Raw genomic sequence first — 15,216 nt, forward strand, 5'->3', positions numbered from 1 at the left:
AATGTGGTCAGAAATTGTTTAATTTGGGGTTGTACCCCTGATTAGTTGTATATTTGCGACCCTTCACCTCATGAGCTAGCTTGAAAATGAAGTTAGGCAGTATCAGGAGCCATACCTGCATTGTTCCGAGTCAGAGTCGTATGAAGCCAGCCACACAGCAGCTAAGGCACGACCTATTCAGGTGAGTGAGGTTGTGAACTTGTGATGCCTAGTCCCATATAAGCTATTTAGAAAAGGGTCTCAATAGCTTTTATGCGGTCCACAACTCTTTACCTCATGAGCTTTAGATGCCAGATCTGTGTTGTAGTTGCAGCAACAGCATCAGTAATCAACATGATGAGTGAAGTCTTTTACCCCTTAATCTGCTGAGATAAAACATGGTTCAAAGTAGTTGTCAAGAAAGAGAAAACAGAAACTAGCATTGCTGAGAGCCAAAGTTAATGGGGGCACCCCCATATCAAGGATAGAAAAACCTGATATTCCTTGATTGTGTTGTTGGTGTCCATAACTTTAAAATTAATGGCAACTACATATATAAATCAAATCCAACATGTGGCAATACTGAAATTGTAAGAGTTTTATGCAGATACCAGGAAGTCAAAATAGAAAAAAACTCATTTCTGGAAAGTTGGGAACAGAAATCTTTGACCCAAAGTAATAACCTCTAATGGCGTTGATTTGAGATAGAACAAGAACAGAAGTTCTCTTACTACAATTAAAAAAAGCTAAAGAAATTAATGTAGGGAAAACTAACACGATATCTAGTTTTCTATCCCTATAGGCCATATAGAGGACAGTGAACTTCCATTTTAGGCCTTAGAAAAGAGGTATGCTAGGAGCTAGTCACGGTGTAGAAAACAAAGGACTTGCAACAATATTTTTGCAGTCTTGAACCTTGAACTATGACTGAAACTTGTTCAATAAAAGTAGCCAATAACTTGACCACCCACATTTTGCCTCATCGCTTCTTCGTGATCGAAAACTCCACTCATAGCCCCACTGCATAAACATCAGTAAATCAGTTCCTTCGACAGAAGAAAAAGAGAATGGAAATGACTTCTCTAAATTTTAAATAGGAAAGGGAAGAACAGTCAACAGTGGACCTGAGTTGGATGTTAAAAGGAAATGAACTACAATCATGTATGACTTTTAAGAGGAAGGAAAAGAAATGGATAAAGAATATTTGAACTAAAAGCATATATATATATATATATATATCCAATGCATATAAAAACCTGTGCTTTGTATTTGTTTCATCGCATCAATCAACAAAAGCGCTAGATTTTATTAACACTACCGAACAGGGCAAACTAGGTGAGCAGACTCTAGAATAAAGTCCCATATGTAGATCAACATGTACATACAATCAAAGGAATTGTAATAACTGCCAAAAGAATATAGTTGGCCTGTACTTTGGTCCAAAGCCATTTTTCAGGCATATGTTCCAGGATAATATGCTGATTGAAGCGGAAAACCAACAAAAAGGTCTAGTGCTTTCATTTTCAGAAATCTCAAGATGTAAAAGGGAAGTCCAATTAGTTTACAAAAGAACCACCATTGACCATTCCCTGCTTATAATTTTTCCAATGAATCACATATCAGTCCATATGGGTACATATAATCCTGAAAAGCAGTAGAATAAATATAAACTGGGAAAAAATAGACGCATGGAGGTTAGGGAAAGGCGTGTAAGTTATATAAAGAAAACTGGTTAAAAAAGAGTTAGAATAAAGGGTTGATGGGTCCAAATACAGATTCAGTCAGAAAAAAAATGCAAGATCAAGAGGTTATCATGTTAGCATTGGTGAACCATCCAGATTCAAACCCAGAAAAAATATGGAATGTGAATACTTACACAAAGTACATCACATTGAAGTACATTGTAACAAAGACAGATCTTTCTTTTTCTTTTCTGATAAGTAACAAAGACAGAGATCTCAAAACTAAGAACTCATTGAACAACCCGTCAGTTAATGTTCCATGTTTCTATATCTGATAAAAAATCTTGTCGAATGAGAAAAAGAAAAAACTAGAGGGAGTACACAAACCTGACGAGTTAGTAATGTGCGTGTCTTGCAGTCTTACATGCTTGCAGCCTTGATGTCTTGTCTATAGGTGAGAGCACGACAATCGTTTATCCTTCCAAGCAGTTGAACAGTTATCTTACCAACTCTATGAGGATCATGCATTTCAAAGTCTTTAATATAACCTGAAAAAAACAGTTAAAATTTAAGCAGCATGAAAAGCTTTATAACTTCATCAACTGGTAAGCATGTTTTTTAATCACACAGGAGAAGTACCTCATGGTCTAATACATGACAACCCAAAACATAGTTTCACGTCTTTCAAGGTTGAGTGCCAGTAAAAATCCACAAGTAGATTAATGCAAAACTAACCAATTTATCACCCCACATAGTCAAAAAATCTAAACAGCAAATTTTTTTGGAGGCTTAATAAACCAAGAACAAGCAATCAACTTTTAGATAATCCCCTTCTTCATAACACTATTTCTATTTGGAGAATTAAACAATTTTCTTTTTATGATTACAAGATTTTTTTCAAATGATTTTATGTATTATAATTATAAAATTACGATATAAACTCTATTTAAAAACTCATAAATTGATATCCAATTCATTCTGAACACCACATACTTTAACTTCTGATCAAACCCCGGTTCTTTTAGGAGGGATAGTACAGAAGGAAAAATATAAATAAAATTGACTCCATGAGTCGTGGGAAATTTTTCTGCAATGAATTACTCCATCATGGAAAGCTCAAGAAAACATAAATTGAGGCATCGGATGACACTTAAACTTGGCCTCAACTATCAAGAAGGCACTCTAACTTTAAGAGTGCACATCTAAACATCTCAACTTGGTCTCAACTGACAACTAAATACTCTAACTCATCCCACTATGCTGACGTGACATAAATTTCGAAGGTGTCTAGATGATCATTTTGTAAGTTAGAGTACCAGTGGAGATAAGTTGAGGTGTCTAGACGTACTCTCAATGTTGGAGTATTTATTACAACCTAAGGCCAAGTTTATGTATTATGCCAACGACAGAAAAAGGTTGCTCTTTGCTTAGAATTTTTTCTCAAACATTTAAAAATACTTCTAAGTTCTAATTGTACAGACTGCTATTAGTAGCATGTAATTCTAAAATAGGTAAAATTTCTTGAAGAAAGTCAGAATTTATCCAGAAAATAATTAGATTGCTTTAAAAACAAACTGCTCTTCATAATCATTTTACAATGAAATTACTCAACCATTGGAAGCTCATATAACATAAATTTGTACAGAATCTTTCTCTTATTGCAACGGTATTAGGAGATGTGGTTCATGCTTACCTCGATATTTCATAATTTGCAGAAAATAGACAAAATCTATTAAATCTTTTACTTATTTGTAATAGGTAACTCTTAATATTTACTACTTTAAAATTGAATAAAAAATATTTTTGAAATATATTAAAAGTTCTAAAATTTAAGACTTTAAAATCAACTAAGATATTGTTGGGGTAGGAAGCACCACAACTAAAGTTTGATATGATGAAAATAATGAAAATAAATTATACACGAGAATTTTACGTGGAAACCTCTCTAACTGATAGAGGGGAAAAACCACGGGGTAGAAGAATCTCACTAATTTAATATGGAGTACACAGCTCTCAAATACAAGAAGAAAACAACAATTAATACTTCTCTCTTGTAAAAGGAACAACTATTAAAGAGAACACTCAAGACTACAATATTTATCTTGGTGTATAACTCTCTTTGTATTTTTACTCTCTCTTTTTTGGGATTTTTGGATGATCTAAATGAGGGCAAGAGGCCCTCTATTTATAGGCGGAGAAAACGCGTAAAATAAGAAAACGCGTTTTTGTATTTCAGTCAAAAACGTGTAAGGAAAAGTTGGCAACAACTGTTCAAAAAGTTGCTGCCAAACTTTTACTTTGTCTTCCACTATTTTTTTTACTTTTCTTTAGCAACTTTTTCTGACTTTCATTTCATTCTCCCACTTGAAGATTTAATTGAGAATCAATTAAGTCTTCACACCATCCTTTTTACCCAATTACTGCAATGCTACATTTCTGCTAGGCCAATAGAAGATCGACACCATATGAACTTGTTACTGTTGATCGGCTTTGTAAACATATCTGCCAGGTTGTCATTAGTGTGAATTTTCTGAATATCCACACTGCCTTCTTCCACCTTCTCACGAACAAAGTGATATTGAACTCGTATGTGCTTTATCCTTGAATGAACTGTCGGATTCTTTGCAAGATGCAAAGCGCTTTAACTGTCACAAAACAGAGTAACCTTCTCTTGTTTGTGCCCGAGCTCCTCCAGTAACATCTGCATCCATATTGCCTCTTTGCTAGCTTGTGTAGCTGCTACATATTCTGCTTCCGTCATAGATGTAGCCACAATAGATTGCAATTTTGAAACCCAGCTTACAGCTCCTCCAGCAAGAGTAAACACACAACCTGTGGTGGACTTGCTCTTATCAAGATCACCTGCATAATCTGAATCAACATAACCTTTAACATTAAAGTCTAATCCTCCATAACACATTGCAACATCTGAGGTACCCTTGATGTATCTCAGGATCCTCTTAACAGTATTCCAATGCTCTCTACCAGGATTAGCCATGTATCGACTAACCACGTCCACTGCTTGTGCAATGTCAGGTCTTGTACATACCATGGCGAACATTAAACTTCCCACTGCTGATGCATACGGTACTCGAGACATCTCCATCCTCTCTTCTTCATTGCTAGGACTCATACTTGAGGATAACTTGAAATTAATAGGAAGTGGGGGTAGAAATTGACTTACAGTCTTGCATCTTGAAGCGTCTCAAGATTTTCTTCAAGTAGTTTTTTTTAGAAAGCCAAATCTTCCTATTATTTCCGTCTCGGTGAATTTGCATCCCTAGAATCTTGTTTGCTGGTCCCAAGTCCTTCATTTCAAACTCCCTAGCCAACTGTGCCTTTAAATTTATGAGACGATCTTTGTTGGGTCCTGCTACCAACATGTCGTCAACATACAACAGCAAAATAACAAAATCTTCATCACCAAATCTCTTGTAATAAACACAAGGATCTGAACTATGTCTGTTGTATCCAATACTTATAATGAAGGAATCAAATCTCTTATACCAACACCTCGGCGCCTGTTTGAGACCATATAGAGATTTGTTCAACCTGCAAACCAAGTTCTCTTTTCCTTGTTCTTCAAAACTTTCTAGTTGGAGCATGTAAATTTCTTCTTCAAGCTCTCCATGAAGAAATGCAGTTTTGACATATAACTGCTCCAAGTACAAGTCAAATGTAGCATACATCGCCAGGACCACTCGAATTGTTGTGAGTTGAACCACTGGAGAAAATATCTCATTGAAGTCTATACCTTCTTTCTGAGCGAATCCTTTCACCACCAATCTTGCACGATACTTCTCCACTTGATCATTACCATTGCGTTTGATCTTGTAGACCCATTTGTTTCCAATGGTCTTCCTTCCTTGTGGTAATTGAACAAGATCCCATGTTTTATTTTTATGAAGAACTTCAATTTCTTCTTGCATTGCTGCCACCCACAAAGATGATTCTTGGCCTTTCATAGCTTCTTGAAAGGTTGAAGGCTCTCCATCTTCTGTTAATAGACAGTATGCAATATTACTCTCCATAGAATAATCTGAGTGACAAGCTGGTTCTCTTCTCTCCCTAGTTGACCGTCGAACTTCTGGAGTTTCGATCTCAGCTTGCTCTTGTTCTTTGTGCTCTAGTGCTACTTCAGAAGAAACTAGAACTTCTTCTATTTCTTCAACTTCAACTGTAGTAGTCTCTGATTTTGTTTTTGAAGTGCTACCTTTTTTTCTTGTATCTTGTTTTCAACAAATACAACATACCTGCTGATTACCACCTTGCGGGCTGTGGGATCCCACAAGCGATACCCATTGACTCCATCAGCATACCCTAAGAAAATGCATTCCCTATATTTTAGATGCAATTTTGATTTTTCTTGGGTGTTGTACATAATATAAGCAGGACTTCCGAATATATGTAAACGAGAATAATCAGCTGGTTTTCCTGTCCATATCTCCATTGGCGTTTTTAGATCAATTGCAGTTGATGGTGACCGATTGATCACATAACATGCGGTTTTGACTGCTTCTGCCCAGAATGGTTTTTCCAACCCTGCAGTTGTCAACATAGCTCTTGTACGTTCCAACAAAGTTCTGTTCATCCGCTCTGCTACTCCATTTTGTTGTGGAGTATATTCCACCATGAACTGCCGTTTAATACCTTCTTGTTTACAGAAGTTATTAAATTCATCACTAGTGTATTCTCCTCCATTATCTGTCCTCAAACACTTGATCTTTTTCTCAGATTCAAGTTCTACCCACGCTTTGAATTCTTTGAAAACTGGAAAAACATATGCCTTTCTCTTGATTGGATACACCCAACTTCTCCTAGAGTAATTATCGATGAATGACACGAAATATTTCGCTCCTCCTAGAGACTCCACCGGTGCTTGCCAGACATCAGAGTGAACTAGATCTAGTATTTCCTTGCTTTTAGTAGAGGAACTGCTAAACTTTAGTCTATTTTGCTTGCTGGTAACACAATGCTCACAAAAGGGTAGTGAAACCTTTTTGAGCCCTGGAAGAAATTTTTGCTCAGCAAGAATCTTCAAACCTCGTTCCGACATATGGCCAAGTTTACGATGCCACATCATCGTTGATTCTTCAAATGAACTTGCTGATGCGGTTGATGCTTCTCCTTCTTGGTGTGTTTTACCTTTAAGCACATATAGATTTGTCACAAGTTTTTCCGCTTTCATTACTACAAGCGCTCCTTTGGATATTCTCATGACTCCACCATGAGTCTTATATGAATATCCATTATCATCTAGTTGTCCTAAAGACAATAGATTCTTCTTCAAGTCTTTTACATGTCGTACCTCCTGGATGATGCAAACCGTGCCATCATACATTTTTATTTTGATGGACCCAATACCAATAACATCCAAAGCATGATCGTTTTCCATGAACACAGACCCTCCTAAGATAGGATTATATTGATGGAACCATTCTCTCCTGGAAGTCATGTGCCATGTTGCTCCTGTGTCCATGATCCAGACATCAGCGAAACGTTTTCTGCCTTCATTATTTGATATTGCCTCACTACATAAAATATCGCCATCATCCGAGGTATATGCAACATTCCCTTGAGCATTTGATGGCTCAGGGTTTTCACTCTTCTTCTTAAACCAACAATCTTTCTTGAAGTGCCCTTTCTTGCCACAGTTGTAGCACTTGATATTCTTCTTACTTCTTGATTGAGATATGCCGTGATTGTGACTCCCACTAGGTCCACGTTCCGTTGGTCTTCCTCTCACCATCATCAAGGCTTAAGCTTGCTGCGAACTTGCTTGTCTGTCTTCCTTATTTTTGCGCCAATTTTCTTCTTCCAAGACAGCGTCTGCAATCATCGAAAAACTAGACTGTCTATATTGTTCGTCAGGTTGATGATGAGTTGATCATACGATTCAGGCAGACTTTGAAGTAGAAGCTCCGCACGTTCAGTCCCCTCTATTTTGCAACCCATTGTTGTAAGTTGCGAAAACAGAGTATTCAAAGTATTGATGTGTTCAGTAACTGACATGGACTCTGCCATTCGAAGAGTATACAATCTTTTTTGAAAAAAGATTTTATTATGCAAAGAATTGGCCTCATACAACCCCGTAAGAGTAGCCCATATTTCCTTCGCCGTCCGCTTTTCTGCCACACTAGACAACACTTGATCAGCTAGTGCCAAGTGTAGATCAGCAACTGCATTGCTGTCTATGTCGTTCCACTTGCTGTCATCAACAAAGTCTGTGGGCCTGCCTTCAATTGCAGCTAAACAATTGTCTTTTCTCACTATTGCTTTTATTTTCATTTTCCACAATGAGAAATTAGTCCCATTGAATTTCTCAACGTCAAACTTTGTTGTACTCGACATTGTTATTTACTTCACACCCTTCTAGATCATTTCTGAATATTTTGCGAACAACCATGACAAACTGTACCATCACTGAAATTTACTATTCACGTGAATAGTACTATTTACTGAATTTTACTATTCATGAAAAGTTACTATTCACAGATAGTACCTTCGCATAAAATAGACAGAATAACCGAGGGCTCTGATACCACTGTTGGGGGGAGGAAGCACCACAACTAAAGTTTGATATGATGAAAATAATGAAAATAAATTATACACGAGAATTTTACGTGGAAACCTCTCTAACTGATAGAGGGGAAAAACCACGGGGTAGAAGAATCTCACTAATTTAATATGGAGTACACAGCTCTCAAATACAAGAAGAAAACAACAATTAATACTTCTCTCTTGTAAAAGGAACAACTATTAAAGAGAACACTCAAGACTACAATATTTATCTTGGTGTATAACTCTCTTTGTATTTTTACTCTCTCTTTTTTGGGATTTTTGGATGATCTAAATGAGGGCAAGAGGCCCTCTATTTATAGGCGGAGAAAACGCGTAAAATAAGAAAACGCATTTTTGTATTTCAGTCAAAAACGTGTAAGGAAAAGTTGGCAACAACTGTTCAAAAAGTTGCTGCCAAACTTTTACTTTGTCTTCCACTGTTTTTTTTTACTTTTCTTTAGCAACTTTTTCTGACTTTCATTTCAGATATATCTTCTATAAATTTATCTCATATCTTACAAGTTATTATTAATTAATAAATCCTACAATATATGGTAAGAGAAAAATATATTAGATAAATCTATTAAATCTTTTACTTATTTGTAATATGTTAAAAAATTTCTAATATTTAGTATTTTAAAATTGAATAAAATCATTTTAAAACTATATTAAAAATCATAATATTTAAGACTTTATAATAGACTAAAATATATCTTCTATAAATTTATCGCGTATTTTACAAGTTTTGTTCCATCAAGAATAAAAGAGGAGTTCTATAAATATATTCCTCCATTTCAAGGAAACCAAATGTTTTAGGTTCTTATATTAGAGAAATTTGGACAGGAAAGGAAGATACAAAAATTTAAGAGTTCTTATTAAGAAGAAATATCAAAAGCCTCACACCTCATCAAAGATCTCATCAACTTATATATCTATCTATATCTATATTATTATAAAAGTACGAATAAAAATATTGATTGGTCAAAATATTTATTAAAAGTTGATTTATTTATTTATCTTTATAAGTTAAAATTGTCTTCATCTAAAAAAATACTAACGGGTATAAATGTAATTTTGTACTAGGACTAAACAAAATATATTTATATTAGGATTGAGTTTATTGTAGGATACATATTATCCTATTAATACTAGGAGATTAACATTAAATCTATTTCAAGTAAACTATGAGTAGAAAATTTCTACACATTTAATAATATTGATCGACCGAAATATTTATTAAATATTGAATGAATTTTTTATATCCTTAAGGAGTAAATATTAATATTTATAACTTTAATTAATTTCAAAGTCCTACATATTTGCATAATAATTAAATAATTATTATTTAAAGAAAATAGTAAATGACAATTTTGTCTATTGTAGAAAAATAGTAAATGATAATTTTATCTATTACAAAGTCTTTCAATAAAGAAAAAAAATGTTCAATCAACAATTTAATGAGTCGGATCTCTATTTAGAAATCGAGGTAAGATCCTAGGTGGGGTGCCAGAGTGGAATTTCATGTTGGGTGTTGGAGTCGGGTTTCAGATCGAGTGTCGAGGTTGGATCCCAGTTTAAATATCAGAGTGGAATTTCATGTTGGGTGTTGGAGTCGGGTTTCAGATCGAGAGTCGAGGTTGGATCCCAATTTAAATATCAGAGTGGGTCCTTAATAGATTGTCGGAGTTGAGTGTCGGAATCAGATCTCAATTTGAAAGTCAGATGTCGTGATTAGGTCCTGATTCAAAAGTCGAATCCTGAATTGAGAGTTGGAGTCGGGTCCTAGGTCAGAAGTTGGAATCGGTGTAACACCCTATATTTTCCTAACTTAAATAGGCTCGATGACTATGAGAAAAATTAAGGAAAAAAATTGACCCCAAAGACCACGAGTGTCCTGTATGATTCGTAGAGAAGACTCGTAGACCTCCCCAATACTTGGTAAATTCCTGATCCTGAGAATCCTCCTTACGATCGACCTCTACGATTCGTAGACTATTCTACAAGTTGTAGAAATGACTTGTAGAACACTTGATACTTAGCCAAAATTCCAGAACTTCAATGTCACTTCTACGAGTGGATTCGATGACTCGTCAAAGTGTCTACGAATCGTAATAGCAACTCGTATGAAAAGATCAGAGACTTAGTTTTCTCTGATTTTCAAAAACATGCAGGATGAATCGATTCTATGACTCGTCGAGTGGTTTACGACTCTAGACCTGAATCGTATACCACAACCTTTTTCCAGCCCAGTTCCACAAATGGAATTGACGACCTGTCAAAGTTTCTACGAGTCATAATAACGACTGTAGATGACCAATTTCAGGTTTTAATGAAGGGTAGATTGATCTTTTTCCAACTTTTCCAAACCAAAATCCTGACATTTTGGCACTAAATTGAGTCCCTTATTAGATCCTAAACGCCAAAAGCTTTCATTAACACCTAGACTAACTGAGAGTGATGATTAGAGAGGAGAAAGGCTAGGGTTCAAGCTCCTTGATTAAGGTCTGCAAATTTTCCAATTATTCTTCGAGTTCAGGCATGTAAGGCTGAACTAAAATATGGACCTTGTTCCTCCATGTACCCATTATTGTGATAGATTGATTGTGAATGGATTTAGGTCCCATGATTGTAGTTTTGAGAATTCTTTTCTTAAAAATCTACATACCTTACTGATTATAAATAAATTCATGTTTTTCTACAAATTAATTCCTTGAATAAATGATTTGAACTAACTGTTTCATAAACCCTAATGGCGTGTTGATGTATATTAAATGCATATGCTTAAGGATTGAGTCTAGATTCTTGAAGTTGTGAATGTATGAATGTGATCGTGATGTGAGTATGATGATAGTGTTGATGAGCTTGATAGTCCCTTATACTTTATAATTGAACCCATGTGAATGGTCTCAACCGAATGTTGTCATACACAATTGTTTAAAACTTCTCTTAAATAAGTGATTAGGAACGATTGTGAAATTGATTGGTTGAAAGGATTGAGTCGATAGAACTGATAAGAGTCCAACTGAGACTTATATGATTTGGTTTGATTGGATTGATTATCTCATGGGCTTGAATCTTGAGAGGAGTATCGAACACCGAATTGGGTAAGAGTAAGTAATAACTCGAACCCAATAACTACGTCACCAAACATAGGAGAGGATTGAACCATTAAGTCAGAGTTTCCTATTTTATTGTCCAGACATGATAGAACTTGATTGGTTTTGGATCTATGATTGGTTGATTCGTTCTTTCTCTGTTAAGGTATTGAAAGGATGTGGCAATAATGTCGGCTTGTTGTACTATCACTGGCTCATAAGTGACGGTTGTCGGATAAGAGAAACTCTCATATAGGTCTTGATAGTACTCCGATTGGATTGGAATGAATTGAATTGGATTGTATATGATTGGTCTTTTTTCTAAATCTTACTGTTGCTTTAGACTTTTAACATCCTGATTGAGTTCCTTACCCTTGATTGAGTTATTTGAGTAGAGTTTATTCTACCTTGATACATGTTTCATTTTACCATATTACATGCTCATACATTCCATGTACTGACATCCATTTGTGCTTGCATCATTTCATAATGCAGAGACGGGTACTAGAGATCATCAACATGTGCATCTTTGAGGATCTATTTGCATTCAGCTATTTGGTGAGTCCTCCCGAAGCCCGAAGGGTACCCTATTTATCTTTCTAGCTTTTTAGTTATCTTTTCTTCATTTGATTTGAGGTAGCCATGAACTTGTCATTGACATCATTTAGACAGTTAATAGAAGCTTCATAGATTAGATTGTTGATGTTGTTAATTCGTATTATCTTTGATTAGTTTCATTCGTACTAGTTTGTTGATTGGATTTGATAGATGGTTAGCCTCTGACCTTATCTTATGAGTAGTTTTCTTAGTGAGTTGAGTCTTCCTTTGTTAGAATCTTGATGGATGATTGTGTGATTATACCAAGTAGTTTACTTGGGGACCATCAATAGTCTTCAAGTGCCGGCCACGCCTACGGTACTCTCTCGGGACATGACAATTGGGTCCTAATTCAGGTGTTGGGATCGGATATCAAAGTCAGAATTTTGATTTGTAAGTCAGGTCTAAGATCTGATATCAGGACGATTCAAGACTCAGAAGTCAGGGTCGGCTCTCATATCGGATGTTAGGGTCAGGTGGGGTCAGATCCCAATTCAAAAGTCACATACAAGGTCAAAGGGAAGGAAGTCGGGTGCCGTTCTGATATTCAGATCAGGTTCTCAGTTGAAAGTTGATGTCGAAAGTCTGGTCCCGAATTAGTATCGGGTTCTAGGTGTCAAGTGTCACGCCCCGAGAGGGTACCCTAGGCGTGACCGGCACTCGAAGGCTATTTCTGACCTCCGATCGAACCACCTGATCCAGTCACACCTTCATTCAATCATATTCTCTTAGCGGAAAACTCAAATAATGAAATACTGATCATATATATATATAAATGGGGGTCGTAAGCCAAACATTTACAACCCAACAAGATAATAAAATAAGACTCCTCAAAATAACAGTTCGACCTCCCACACTCTAATCTATGAAGCCTCTATCAAAGTCTAAGAGGTGCCAATGACAAGTCCATGGCTATCAATAATCAAAATAAAGGAAATGACAACAAAACTGTACATGAAGGCTCAACATCCTCCAGAAACTAGGAGGACTCACCAACTAGCTTAGGGTGTATGTGGATCTTCAACGGAGCGCCTGTTGATGATCTCTAGTACCTGTCTCTGCTTCATGAAACGATGTAGGCCAAATGACATCAGTACATGGAATGTACGAGTATGTAAAATGGCCGAATACAACGAACATCAAGGAAGAATCAAATCAACTCGGAAGCTTAACTCAAGAGGAATACCAATTCAATCAAATGTCCTAATTCTAAACAAGAATATGATTTAGACGGGACCAATCATATACAATTCAACTCAATCTGACTCAGAGTACTATCAAGACCTATTTGGGAGTTTCTCTTAACCGACAACCATCACTTATGAGCCAGTGAAAGTACAACAAACCGACGTTGTTACCGCGTCCGTTCATACTTTGCCAGGGTATGAACGAATCAACAAATCATGGATCTAATCCAACCAGGTCCTATAATGTCAGGACAAATCTCTCGAGGAAGCATCCGACTTTAACGGTTCCATCCCTCCTACATTTGGCAACGCAGTTATTGGGTTCGAGTATGGACTATACTCTTGCCCAATTTGGTGCTCGATACTCCTCCCAAGACTCAATGCTCATAAAACTCCATCCAATCAACTCAATCAAATCATATCGACAAGTCTCATTACAACCTTGTAATATCATCAACTCTATCACAATCAAATCTCTCTCAATCATACTATCCGATCAATCTCAATCATATCATTCAAAAGAAATTTAAATGCACATTTATAGCAACATATAGACATAACCAATCATTTCCTCTATCCATTTAAATCACTCTTTGAAACTCATCGCAACTCCAAGGCTTTCAATCGACATTTCAAAATAAGCAACATTTTAAAGCAAAATAACATCCTTTATCATAATCTACACAATTTAAGAAGATCAATAAAGCATATTTAACAACTCATTTTCTTCGACTCATACTCACATAAAGGCTCTTTTAGAAATTTCTTGACCCAACCTCATCAACATAGCAAGAATTCAATTTAATAGATGACAAGACTTATTTGAACATAACCCTAGCAAGAAACTCCATTCCTATGGACATTCATTCTCAAAGAATATATAGGACACATGGGTGGACTCAACCCATATTTTAGTTAGCCTTACATACCTTAGTGAAGACTTGAAGAAACCTTGTTGTTGGGTCTTCAATGGAGGACTCAAATCTTGAAGCTCCTAGAACTCTTCTTTGTTGGAAATGGAGAAGAAGAAGAAGAAGGGAGAGAGAGAGAGAAGCTCCTAGGGCTTTTAGAGAGAGAGTGAGGGATTAAAAAAGATCCCAAAATGTGTTAGGGCTGATACATATATAATTTGGGGGAATTCCCAAATTACCCCTTCTCAAAAGTTCTGAAAAATAGGCAAAAATGCACCTGGCACGATAGTGGCGCGTCGCGCCATTGCAGCACCAGGCCGATTACGCCTAAAAACCTACACATATGGTAGTGGCACGTCACGCCAAGGACCAAACTACTGAGGTATATTTCTAGCGCGATAGTGGCGCGTCGCGCCCTTATAGCGCCAAGGCCAAAGTTTCTGGGTTCTGGAAATTTAGCCTGAAAAACCCTGCACAACTTTTAGTGGCGCGCCGCGCCAATGACCAAACTACTGAGGCATATTTTTGGCGCGATAGTGGCGCGTCATGCCCTTACAGCGCCAAGGCCATTTCCCCAACAGTTGCAACCTAGGCCAAAAATGAAATTCCTACCGCGCTAGTTCGTCTTAGGAGCGTCATATCTTTCGACTCCGAACCCCAAAATTCACATTCTTGGTGGCATTGGAAAGAAGACTCGACGAACTTTGATTTAATAGATCGTGGGCCACCCAGATCGTCATCTATCAAAATATAGGGTCATTAAAAGTCAACCCCTCAAGCGAACTCCTCCTCAAACTTGGTCACGATGAATCTTTGGGTTAAATTTGGTCCTAGGGGTCCTTCATGACCCCACATCACCTCTAATGCGGCAACGTTTCTCAACAACTCGTCTTACTCATGCGAAGGCTCCACAATACGCGAGTCCGACCCTACCCGAACACAAAAAGGGTCCGAATCTTAGGAATATTTTTTGGGGGTGTTACATCAAGGTTAAATTTTGAGGTCACATTTTGAGTTGGGTCCGGGGTCGAATGTCAAAATTGGATCTCGAATCGAGCCTTGTTATGAAGCAGAGTTTCGATTCAGGTGTCGAGGTTGTATGTCGGAGTCGAGTCCCGAGTCAAATGTTGGGAGGGACTCTGAATTATTTATCGGGTTTCTTTTTAGTATGATAATTTCTAGGGAGTAACGTGCAAAACATGTT

At 36.7% G+C, this 15,216-nt stretch overlaps 1 pseudogene; it reads right to left on the minus strand.

Annotated features, from left to right (window-relative positions):
• Positions 1 to 818: 818 nt before the first annotated feature.
• LOC129894120 (40S ribosomal protein S15a-2-like) lies at positions 819 to 10,517 on the minus strand (annotated as a pseudogene).
• Between the last annotated feature and the right edge of the window lie 4,699 nt (positions 10,518 to 15,216).

This window comes from Solanum dulcamara, chromosome 1 (genome assembly GCF_947179165.1).
Source record: "Solanum dulcamara chromosome 1, daSolDulc1.2, whole genome shotgun sequence".
Lineage (NCBI taxonomy): Eukaryota > Viridiplantae > Streptophyta > Magnoliopsida > Solanales > Solanaceae > Solanum > Solanum dulcamara.